The sequence below is a fragment of the Eschrichtius robustus genome, chromosome 1, assembly GCF_028021215.1.
Source record: "Eschrichtius robustus isolate mEscRob2 chromosome 1, mEscRob2.pri, whole genome shotgun sequence".
NCBI lineage: Eukaryota > Metazoa > Chordata > Mammalia > Artiodactyla > Eschrichtiidae > Eschrichtius > Eschrichtius robustus.
The window spans coordinates 25,420,600-25,433,882 of NC_090824.1; the positions used below are offsets into that span (position 1 = coordinate 25,420,600).

General features: G+C 37.9%; 1 protein-coding gene across 1 annotated transcript in view; it reads left to right on the forward strand.

Moving 5' to 3' along the window:
* Positions 1-13,283, forward strand: part of SPTLC2 (serine palmitoyltransferase long chain base subunit 2) — a 117,021-nt gene that overhangs the window by 69,911 nt on the left and 33,827 nt on the right. The gene's annotated exons all lie outside the window — the stretch shown is intronic.

Below are 13,283 nucleotides of genomic sequence, written 5' to 3' on the forward strand. Positions count from 1 at the left end.
TTTTATTCTAAGATATTTGCTGCTCTATGTGATTTTGAGTAATGTCTCCCATTCAGTTTTTCCTGAACAACACCCCGTCAGTGACAGGGTGCTCTGTTCCCGGGGTCCTAGAGAGCTGTTTGTTTTTGCAGTTGATAAAGGATAAAAGAAGTACTTGGTCATTTATATATTTGATGCAGGGAGTGGTCCTTATCTCTTCTTTATAACCAAAACCATTTAAGTGAAGTACAGTAATTATATGGGTTAGTATTCTTTCCAATTCTATGCTTATACTTCAAATGGTAGTACCGGGGATTGTGGCCATTTGCATAGAGAAGTAGAAAAGAGAATAGAAGATAAGTGGCTCTAAGAGCAGTTGGAAATTGTTCTTAACTTCTAAGTAAAAGTATGGCCATTATTCAAGAAAATTTTCTGTTAAGTATCATCTAAGTCCCATTGGACCTGGAATAACTTGGTCAAATGAATAGATTGCTGTCTCTTGGAGAGGATTCCACGCTTTCTAAGGCATCAGTGCTAAAATCATCATCATAAAGCATTTGCTGGACTTTCCTTGTGCAGTATTTTTACAGGGAGGTAGAGGGAAAGAGGGAGAGAAAGATGTTATAAGGCATCAGCTCATGGAATTATAAAGACTGACAAGATTCAAGATCTACAGCAGGCAAACTGGAGACCCAAATGATCTAGTCCAGATACCATCAGTCTCAAGATCCAGGAGGAGCTGACGCTTCAGTTCAAGTATGAAGGCAGGAGAAAAAAAAAAAAAAATGTCCCACCTTAGCAGTCAGGCAGGAGGAATTCCTTCTTACCTGGGAGGGGCTTTTGGTTCTCTTACGGCTTTCAGCTGATTGGAAGTGGCTCACTCACATAGGGCAGTCAGCCAATTTAAATGTTACTCATTCAAAACACGCCCACAGACACATACAGAGTAATGTTTGACTGAATATCTGAGGCCCATGAAGCCTAGTCAGGGTGTTACATAAAATCAGCCATCACGGGGTCTTCCCTGGTGGCACAGTGCTTAAGACTCCACACTCCCAATGCAGGGGGCCCAGGTTCAATCCCTGGTCAGGGAACTAGATCCCACATGCATGCTGCAGCTAAGAGTTCACATGCCACAACTAAGGAGCTGGCAAGCCGTAACTAAGGAGCCCATGAGCCGCAACTAAGGAGCCCGCTGGCTGCAACTAAGGAGCCTGCCTGCTGCAACTAAGACCTGGTGCAACCAAATAAATAAATAAATAAAAATATTTTTTAAAAAAAAGCCATCACCGTATCCTCAGTTGATTAGCCCACTTTTTTTGGATACTGAAATTTGCCTCCGATGTTTTTCAGCTTCAGGAGAAGTAAATGAGTGAATAAACTCTGTCTAAGCCTATCAACATTTTTCCCTCCATATTGGGCTTGGCAGTGAAGACCCAACTTTGGGTTCTAAACTCTGGTTCCCTTGGAATGTTGACAGTTTTACATTATTAAGTTCAGTTAACTTTATATTTTAGTTTCTATTCATTAATTGATTTTTAGTTGGTCCCATACATGATGTTTATACCCTTGGCAATTTGCTAGAAAGTAGATCATCAGTAACAGCCAAGAAGAACAAATGAATTAATTTGGGAACTTTGTTATATGATTCTGATTAATGAAAGTAAGAAACCAACAAGTAAAACTGATGGATATAGAGTTTATGTTTATCTGTACAAATATGAAGATGTGTTTTTATGTTCTGATTTAAGTTCTGATTTTGGAATTCTTTTTATATATAGTTTTATTTTGTTTGAGTCCTCTTGCTGTATGAATATATGCAGTTCGGAGATCAGCCTGTTAAGGATCCAAATACAGAATTTTAATACTCCTTTTTTTTTTTTTGGCTGCACCGCACGGCTTGCAGGATCTTAGTTCCCCAACCAGGGATTGAACCCAGGCCCACGACAGTGATAGTGCTGAGTCCTAACCCTTTAATACTACGTTTAAATGTATTTACCTATTCATTCATTCTTATTTTGTTTATAGAAGCAATACATGCTCATTTTCAAAAACCCAAATATATGTCACAGAATATAAACAGGAATAACCAGCGTCAGTTATTTGGCATATAGTCTACAGATTTCTTTTGCATGCACATATATACAAATAATATACATATATACAAATAATAATTTTATTCGTGTTATTTTTAGCAGTGGCACATAAATAACACCACAGGATTAGAAGAGTTTTGACTAGTAATTTATGGGAGGGAAGAAAATGAGGATATTAATTGCCTATTTAGCAGTTTTGGAGGACAGTTTCATTCTAGGGTTGTTAGAATTTACTCCATAATTTTGTCAAGAACAAAAAACAGATGAGTTGTGCTAGGATACTTCCCCTCCCACACAGTGTTTAATAGTGCCTACGAATAACAAAAGGTAAGGAAGTCACACTGTGAGAGGTCTGTCAGTTTGTGAATCCAACATAAATGGGGACTCTGACAAAGCATAAAAGAACTGACAATATTTAAAACAAAAAGTCATAAAAATTATAATTATCCTCATCAGTTCATTTAGTCCCATGGAATTAATTCATGGTTTTGATCTTTTGTTAACAGTTTTATGAAGTCATCAATTTCTAAGTTAGAATTCTAAAAATTCTTACCCAGTTCAATGGTATGATCTGAAAGTTTATGAAAACTTTAGAAACTCGTATCTAAGAGTAAGTGTCAGTCCTTTCCAAGAATCTCTCTGACTATGAAGCTTATTTGTAAAAGCATCAGAATAAAGCAAAAGCTCTCTGAAAATGACAAAAGACTTAAACCTGGCATGGTTAGAGATCTGATTACAGTGCAGTTGACAAGGAAATTAGGTTATTTCTGTGACATACAACATTTTAAGATAACTAGAATTATGACTGATAACATTATTCCAGGACATATCAGATTTCTAGGAATTTCACATAGTTTCTGAAATACTTATATATCTATACAGACATAACAATAAAGAAGGTTTAGTATTACTTATTTGGAAATGCTTCCCATGTAATTTAATATATGAAATAAGCCTAGTTAGCTTAACATATCCCTTTTTATAAGGAGAGAACCAATCTTTGAGATATTTCAGGGGCCTTGAAATAATATTTCAAAGTTCTAAGTCAAAAAAGACTTTATTTAAAATTTTATTTTGGAAATTTGTCAAAAATATCAAAAGTTTTAAAAATACTTCGTCAAATAGGATCATAGGTCACTGTGGAACAATGCTTAGTTACCCATTTAATCAAAGTGACAAAGATTTCACAGGCAGTTATTGAAGGTTATATATTTAGTACTGTGTAAAACTTAGCTCTTTTAATATTGAGAGGACTAGGTTTACTTAAATAATCAAAGATCTGATAAAGACAACAGAGAATGTGAGTGATTATTTTGACGAAACATAAGATCTGTCTTTTATAATCTTACTATCAAGAGCAGACGAATAGGGGAAAAAAAGTTTGTCCTTTTAACATAAGGAGGAACCAAATTTTAATTTTGCACCAGCTTACTCTTCGTTGTGGTGCGCAGGCTTCTCATTGCAGTGACTTCTCTTGTTGCGGAGCATGGGCTCCAGGCACACGGGCTCAGTAGTTGTGGCTCGTAGGCTCTAGAGTGCAGGCTCAGTAGTTGTGGCACACGGGCTTAGTTGCTTCACGGCATGTGGGATCTTCCCGGACCAGGGCTCGAACCTGTGTCCCCTGCATTGGCAAGCAGATTCTTAACCACTTAACCACTGCACCACCAGAGAAGTCCCACTGCGCCACCAGGGAAGTCCCTAGTTGTTTTAATAACATATATTAATTAGAATTTTTAACCCTTTGAAACCATAATTTCTAGTAAAAACTAAAAAGTAAACAATTATGAACTGCCTTTTACATTAGCATTCTGTAGATTGGCAAACTTATAAATACTTTTTATAATTTCTAGAAACATATGCTGCTTCATAGTACAGTCTTTCAGTAAGGCACAAGATACATGTATTTACTAATAGACCCAAACATATTTAGTCTCTGTAATAAGAGGTCAAATGTAGGTAAACTTAGACTTGTTTAGCAATTCATGTTTCAGTATTTTATCTTACTTGGAAATGATGTAGACATTCAGGGATTAACTTGAAACTTTAAAGTTTCAACTTACCAAGAAGATTTGCAGAAACTACAAGGGGGGAAATATATAATAGTGGACGTGTATTATGTTTACTACGTACTGAGCACTATTCTGAGTGCTTTTCATTAAATTCTCAGAACAAGTATTACACATAATTCTCCTTCTTTTATAAAATGAGGCAACTGAGAGGTAAGTTGCTTATCTAAGGACACAGGGTTACTAGGTGGTGAAGCCAGGATTTGAACCAAGCGTTTAGTGCCAGAATGCTTTCTGTGTACTAGACATTTAATTTAATTTTTTGTTTGTTTGTTTTTGGCCACGCCGCATGGCTTGCAGGATCTTAGTTCCCCAACCAGGGATTGAACCTGTGCCCCTGGCAGTGAAAACACAAAGTCCTAACCGCTGGACTGCCAGGGAATTCCCAGATATTTAATTATCATTTGCCTTAATGTAATTGAATATAGGTAGTTCTGCTGAGGAATTCAGATTAGTTTGAACACATCTGAGAAAATTCATCCTGAATGTCTGCTGTGTATTCTTGGGGGAGGTACTAGGGGGAAAAAAACATAGTATTTACCCTCAGACTTTGCAGTTTGTTCTGGGGACACAAGACCACACATGAAAGGTGTAAGAACAGAAACAGGAACTTATAAACAAGAGCAAATTAATGAGGTACAAAGTAGAGGCGTCTTAAAACGTGCCAGGAATTTTCTCATAATTTAATTTTTAAATTTCTGCCCTTCATCTTTCATAGTACTCTTGGTTCTTTTGGAGTTTTTAAAGATTAGAGTTACATAAACACTGGTAGAAAATAACAAAACCAAACTGAAAATGAAAAAACAAATTGCTTGTATTTACTGATTTGCATGATTTTCATCTAAACTGCAGAAAAATTGTCTATAAGAATTTTCATTAGCAGAGTTATATGTAAGTTGTATGTAACTACTGCTTAAATATGACATATAGGCTGGAATGATTTAGGTGAAGTGGGGAATAACTGACTGCTAATGGGTGCTGGTTTCTTTTGGGGGTGATGAAAATATTCTAAAATTAATTATTGTAATGGTTGCACAACTCTCCAAGTACACTAAAAAACGTTGAATTGTATACTTCAAATGGGTGAATTGTATCAAAAAACGGACTTTAGAGCAGAAACAAGAAGAACTACAGTCCTGCAGCCTGTGGAACAAAAACCACATTCACAGAAAGATAGACAAGATGAAAAGGCAAAAGGCTATGTACCAGATGAAGGAACAAGATAAAACCCCAGAAAAACAACTAAATGAAGTGGAGATAGGCAACCTTCCAGAAAAAGAATTCAGAATAATGATAGTGAAGATGACCCAGGACCTCAGAAAAAGAATGGAGGCAAAGATCGAGAAAATGCAAGAAATGTTTAACAAAGACCTAGAAGAATTAAAGAACAAACAAACAGAGATGATCAATACAATAACTGAAATGAAAACTACACTAGAAGGAATCAACAGCAGAATAACTGAGGTAGAAGAACGGATAAGTGACCTCGAAGACAGAATGGTGGAATTCACTGCTGCAGAACAGAATAAAGAAAAAAGGATGAAAAGAAATTAAGACAGCCTAAGAGACCCCTGGGACAACATGAAACGCAAGAACATTCGCATTATAGGGGTCCCAGAAAGAGAAGAGAGAGAGAAAGGACCCGAGAAAATATTTGAAGAGATTATAGTCGAAAACTTCCCTAACATGGGAAAGGAAATAGCCACCCAAGTCCAGGAATCGCAGAGAGTCCCAGGCAGGATAAACCCAAGGAGAAACACGCCGAAACACATAGTAATCAAACTGGCAAAAATTAAAGACAAAGAAAAATGATTGAAAGCAGCAAGGGAAAAATGACAAATAACATACAAGAACTCCCGTAAGGTTAACAGCTGATTTCTCAGCAGAAACTCCACAAGCCAGAAGGGAGTGGCATGATATACTTAAAGTGATGAAAGGGAAGAACCTACAACCAAGATTACTCTACCTGGCAAGTATCTCATTCAGATTCGAAGGAGAAATCAAAAGCTTTACAGAGAAGCAAAAGCTAAGAGAATTCAGCACCACCAAGCCAGCTCTGCAACAAATGCTAAAGGAACTTCTCTAAGTAGGAAACACAAAAGAGAAGAAAAGGACCTACAGAAACAAACCCAAAACAATTAAGAAAGTGGTCATAGGAACATACATATTGATAATTACCTTAAATGTGAATAGATTAAATGCTCCAACCAAAAGACACAGGCTTGCTGAATGGATACAAAAACAAGACCCATCTATATGCTGTCTACAAGAGACCCACTTCAGACCTAGGGACACATACAGACTGAAAGTGAGGGGATGGAAAAAGATATTCCATGCAAATGGAAATCAAAAGAAAGCTGGAGTAGCAATACTCATATCAGATAAAATAGACTTTAAAATAAAGAATGTTACAAGAGACAAGGAAGGACACTACATAATGATCAAGGGATCAATCCAAGAAGAAGATATAACAATTATAAATATATATGCACCCAACATAGGAGCACCTCAATACATAAGGAAACTGCTAACAGCTATAAAAGAGGAAATGGACAGTAACACAGTAGTAGTGGGGGACTTTAACACCTCACTTACACCAATGGACAGATCATCCAAAATGAAAATAAATAAGGAAACAGAAGCTTTAAATAACACAATAGACCAGATAGATTTAATTGATATTTATAGGACATTCCATCCAGAAACAGAAGATTACACTTTCTTCTCAAGTGCACACGGAACATTCTCCAGGATAGATCACATCTTGGGTCACAAATCAAGCCACAGTAAATTTAAGAAAATTGAAATCATATCAAGCATCTTTTCTGACCACAACGCTGAGATTAGAAATGAATTACAGGGAAAAAAACGTAAAAAAGACAAACACATGGAGGCTAAACAATACGTTACTAAATAACCAAGAGACCACTGAAGAAATCAAAGAGGAAATCAAAAAATACCTAGAGACAAATGACAATGAACACACGACGTTCCAAAACCTATGGGATGCGGCAAAAGCAGTTCTAAGAGGGAAGTTTAGAGCTATACAAGCCTACCTCAAGAAACAAGAAAAATCTCAAATAAACAATCTAACCTTACACCTAAAGGAACTAGAGAAAGAAGAACAAACAAAGCCCAAAGTTAGCGGAAGAAAAGAAATCATAAAGATCAGAGCAGAAATAAATGAAATAGAAACAAAGAAAACAACAGCAAAGATCAATAAAACTAAAAGCTGGTTCTTTGAGAAGATAAACAAAATTGATAAACCATTAGCCAGACTCATCAAGAAAAAGAGGGAGAGGACTCAAATCAATAAAATTAGAAATGAAAAAGGAGAAGTTACAACAGACAGCACAGAAATACAAAGCACCCTAAGACACTACTACAAGCAACTGTAAGCCAATCAAATGGACAATCTGGAAGAAATGGACAAATTCTTAGAAAGGTATAACCTTCCAAGACTGAACCAGGAAGAAATAGAAAATATGAACAGACCAATCACAAGTAATGAAATTGAAACTGTGATTAAAAATCTTCCAACAAACAAAAGTCCAGGACCAGATGGCTTCACAGGTGAATTCTATCAAACATTTAGAGAAGAACTAACACCCCTCCTTCTCAAACTCTTCCCAAATATTGCAGAGGAAGGAACACTCCCAAACTCATTCTGTGAGGCCACCATCACCCTGATACCAAAGCCAGACAAAGATACTACAAAAGAAGAAAATTACAGACCAGTATCACTGATGAATATAGATGCAAAAATCCTCAACAGAATACTAGCAAACAGAATCCAGCAACACATTAAAAGGATCATACACCATGATCAAGTGGGATTTATCCCAGGGATGCAAGGATTCTTCAACATGCGAAATCAATCAATGTGATACACCATATTAACAAATTAAAGAATAAAAACCATATGATCATCTCAATAGATGCAGAAAAAGCTTTTGACAAAATTCAACAGCCGTTTATGATAAAAACTCTCCAGAAAGTGGGCATAGAGGGAACCTGCCTCAACATAATAAAGGCCATATACGACAAACCCACAGCAAACATCATTCTCAATGGTGAAAAACTGAAAGCATTTCCTCTAAGATCAGGAACAAGACAAGGATGTCCACCCTCACCACTATTATTCAACATGGTCTTGGAAGTCCTAGCCACGGCAATCAGAGAAGAAAAAGAAATAAAAGGAATACAAATTGGAAAAGAAGAAGTAAAACTGTCACTGTTTGCAGATGACATGATACTATACATAGAGAATCCTAAAGATGCCACCAGTAAACTACTAGAGCTAATCAGTGAATTTGGTAAAGTTACAGGATTCAAAATTAATGCACAGAAATCCCTTGCATTCCTATACATTAATGATGAAAAATCTGAAAGAGAAATTAAGGAAACACTCCCATTTACCATTGCAACAAAAAGAATATAATACCTAGGAATTAACCTACCTAGGGAGAAAAAGACCTGTATGCAGAAAACTATAAGACACTGATGAAAGAAATTAAAAGATGATACCAACAGATAGAGAGATATACCATGTTCTTGGATTAGAAGAATCAATATTGTGAAAATGACTATACTACCCAAAGCAATCTACAGATTCAGTGCAATCCCTATCAAATTACCAATGGCATTTTTTACGGAACTAGAACAAAAAATCTTAAAATTTGTATAGAGACACAAAAGACCCTGAATAGCCAAATCAGTCTTGAGGGAAAAAAACGGAGCTGGAGGAATCAGACTCTCTGACTTCAGGCTATGCTACAAAGCTACAGTAATCAAGACGATATGGTATTGGCACAAAAACAGAAACATAGATCAATGGAACAAGATAGAAAGCCCAGAGATAAATCCACGCACCTATGGTCAACTAATCTATGACATAGGAGGCAAGGATATACATGGAGAAAAGACAGTCTCTTCAATAAGTGGTGCTGGGAAAACTGGACAGCTACATGTAAAAGAATGAAATTAGAACACTTCCTAACACCATACACAAAAATAAACTCAAAATGGATTAGAGACCTAAATGTAAGACCAGACACTATAAAACTCTTAGAGGAAAACATAGGAAGAACACTCTTTGACATAAATCACAGCAAGATCTTTTTTGATCCACCTCCTAGAGTAATGGAAATAAATACAAAAGTAAACAAATGGGACTTAATGAAACTTCAAAACTTTTGCATAGCAAAGGAAACCATGAACAAGACAAAAAGACAACCCTCAGAATGGGAGAAAATATTTGCAAATGAATCAATGGACAAAAGATTAATCTCCAAAATATATAAACAGCTCATGCAGCTCAACATTAAAAAAAAAAACAACCCAATCCAAAAATGGGCAGACGACCTAAATAGACATCTCTCCAAAGAAGACATACAGATGGCCAAGAAGCACATGAAAAGCTGCTCAACATCACTAATTATTAGAGAAATTCAAATCAAAACTACAATGAGGTATCACCTCACACCAGTTAGAATGGGCATCATCAGAAAATCTACAAACAACAAATGCTGGGGAGGGTGTGGAGAAAAGGGAACCCTCTTGCACTGTTGGTGGGAATGTAAATTGATACAGCCACTATGGAGAACAGTATGGAGGTTCCTTAAAAAAACTAAAAATAGAATTACCATATGATCCAGTAATCCCACTACTGGGCATATACCCAGAGAAAACCATAATTCAAAAAGACACATGCACCCCAATGTTCATTGCAGCACTATTTACAATAGCCAAGTCATGGAAGCAACGTAAATGCCCATCAACAGACGAATGGATAAAAAAGAAGTGGTACATATATGCAATGAAATATTACTCAGCCATAAAAAGGAACGAAATTGGGTCATTTGTGGAGACGTGAATGGATCTAGAGACTGTCATACAGAGTGAAGTAAGTCAGAAAGAGAAAACCAAATATCGTATATTAACGCATATATGTGGAACGTAGAAAAATGGTACAGATGAAGCAGTTTGCAGGGCAGAAATAGAGACACAGATGTAGAGAACAAACGTATAGACACCACGGGGGAAAAGCGGCGGGGGGGTGGGCATGGTGGTGTGATGAATTGGGCGATTGGGATTGACATGTATACACTGATGTGTATAAAATTGATGACTAATAAAGACCTGCTGTATAAAAAAATAAATAAAATTCAAAAATTAAAAAAAAATGGACTTTACCTCTAGTGAGTGATGTGGTAAAATATACATAACATTCTAACCAATTTTAGGTGTTTATTTTATTTTTGGCTGTGTTGGGTCTTAGTTGTGGCACGCAGGATCTTTGTTGCGGCGTGTGGGCTCTTCGTTGTGGCGCTCAGGCTTCTCTCTAGTTGTGGCACGCTGGTTTTTCCCTCTCTAGTTGTGGCGCGTGGGCTCCAGAGTGCATGAGCTCTGTAGTTGCAGCATGCAGTCTCCCTAGCTGTGGCTTGCGTGCTTAGTAGTTGAGGCGCTTGGGCTTAGTTGCCCCACGGCATGTGGGATCTTAGTTCCCCGACCAGGGATCGAACTGACATCCCCTGCATTGGATAGCGGATTCTTAACCACTGGAACACCAGGGAAGTCCCTGGAAGCAGTAGTCTTGATCTACTTCATTGTAAACCTTTAGACTCCAAAAATACTTGTTCCCCAAAATTGTTTTGTTTCTCTAAAGTTTTTAGCCTTTTCCGTTTGTTTCCCCTCAAACCTGCTTTTTCTTTTGTGTTCCCTATTTCAGATAATGGCATCTTTATTCATGAAGTTGTCCGAAGAAGAAATCCGTTATTATATTTTCTCTCCTTCTTTATGCCATATATTTAATCACCAGAGCCTGTGGATTATGCCTCCTTAATATCTTTGAACCTTTCTACTTCACTGTAATCCCCACTGTTATTTATTTGACTTAGACTCCTGTCTACTTTCACCTGAATTTAATAGCCAGTTATAGTAGAGGGATCAGTCAAGCGAAAAATGGTTTAGAAGGATTCAGATAAATAATGCTGAAAATTAGGAATAGGAGCTATCCACGCAGAGTACCAGTAAAATTTTATGACTGATACCTTTCTTGAGTACTCTAGTTCACATTGGTTTCTCCCACCTTTCAAGATTCATTCTTTCATTAAATGTTTATTTAGCATTTTCTATGTGCTTTAAGCATTGGTAACACTTTAGTCTACCTTCAAAAGATATCCTCCCTCCACTTTTTATACCTATTGCTGTCACCCTAGTCCAAACCACAGTCATCTCTCCAGTGCTCTCTCTGCTTCTGTCTTTGACTCTCTTCTAAATATATCACTCAGGGTGATCCTGTTGAAACATAGGAGGTCATGTCAGTCTTGTTTAAGAACTCTCCCAGAGGGCTTCCCTGGTGGCGCAGTGGTTAAGAATCTGCCTGCCAATGCAGGGGACACGGGTTCGAGCCCTGGTCTGGGAAGATCCCACATGCCGCGGAGCAACTAAGCCCGTGAGCCACAACTACTGAGTCTATGCGTCTGGAGCCTGTGCTCCGCAACGGGAGAGGCCGCAACAGTGAGAGGCCCGCGCACCGCAATGAAGAGTGGCCCCCGCTCGCCACAGCTGGAGAAAGCCCTCACACAGAAACGAAGACCCAAAACAGCCAAAAATAAATAAATTAATTAATTTAAAAAAAAAAAAGAACTCTCCCAGAGGGCCTCTCCTGCTTCTTAAAGTCAGAGTCTTAACATGAAGACCTATGAGGCCCTTCTGATTTGGCCCTCTGGATTTCCCTGGTGGCGCAGTGGTTAAGAATCCTCCTACCAACGCGGGGGACACGGGTTCGAGCCCTGGTCCAGAAAGATCCCACATGCCGCGGAGCAACTAAGCCCGTGTGCCACAACTACTAAGCCTGTGCCCTGGAGCCCGTGACCCACAAGTACTGAGCCCACATGCCACAGCTGCTGGAGCCCACATGCCTAGAGCACATGCTCTGCAATAAGAGAAGCCACCAGAATGAGAAGCCAGCGCACCGCAAGGACGAGTAGCCCTCGCTCGCCACAACTAGAGGAAGACCGTGCAGCTACGAAGACCCAGCGCAGCCAAAAATAAATAAGTAAAATAAATAAATTTATGATTTGGCCCTCTGTCGACCTCCTCTGGTCCCACTCTTCCCCGCTTGGCTCGCTCAGCTCCAACCAGACTGGCTTACTTGGTCCTTGGAAATGCAGGTGTGCTTTGCTTTTGGGTCTTGACGCTTTATGGAGGCAGTGCTTGAGCAGAATGAGCGCTTGAGTGAGGCATTCATCTTTTTTGTTGTCTGTCCCCCATACTGGAATGTAAGCTCGTAGCAGGCAGGGGTTTTTGTGTCTTTTATTGGATACAGTCTACCTAGGGCCTAGAGCAGGGTCTGGCACATAATGGGTGGGTGCTCAGGATAGATTTGTTTAATGTGTGCTTACCCAGCATGTAATATATTCTCCCCTTTCTGTGTAGTCTTCCTGGTGAGATTTTTGCCTTTGGTGTAATGGCTATCATACCACTTTTGTATCTCCTGTATCTCTAGCAAATGTATACCGAAATAAATGAAATCTTTATTATTTAATTATTTTTATGTACAGGATTTCTGGTTTTTTTGAAAATAGTTTTATGTCTTAAAGTTAGGCTGCCCTGAGGCTTAAAAAATGCTAGTAGCCCCCAAATTCAGCTTCTTTAATGTTTAAGTTTCTCTAAGAAATCCTGAAGCATATACACAACTGCTGTACATGCAGTTTTTTTTTTAAACTCTTACTTGATAGAGTTACCAATATAAATTGGTCATCTTTCTCAAATATGAGCACTTTTGTTTTAATTGACAATATTGAATGTGATGAAAGAGTTCATCGTTTATATGGAGTAAGTAATAAGATGCGGAACAAATTTACATGTTCTGTTGAGTTTTATAGATGTGCATTTTTTTTTTTTTAATTGGTAGCCGTTATAATAGGGATTCAAAATTCAGTTGGTTTCCACTGGGCTTCCCAAAATTTCAGAGATTACAGAATAATTCTTATTACTGTTGGTGTCAAATCTAAGTGTTCACTTGCCAACCCACTTCCCCTTTCTTGGAAGAAGTAAAAGTTATTTTTGGAACTCTGATTTCCTGACTAATTGGAGTCAGGAATCCCAGCAATTCCCTCTATTAAAGGATATGCAG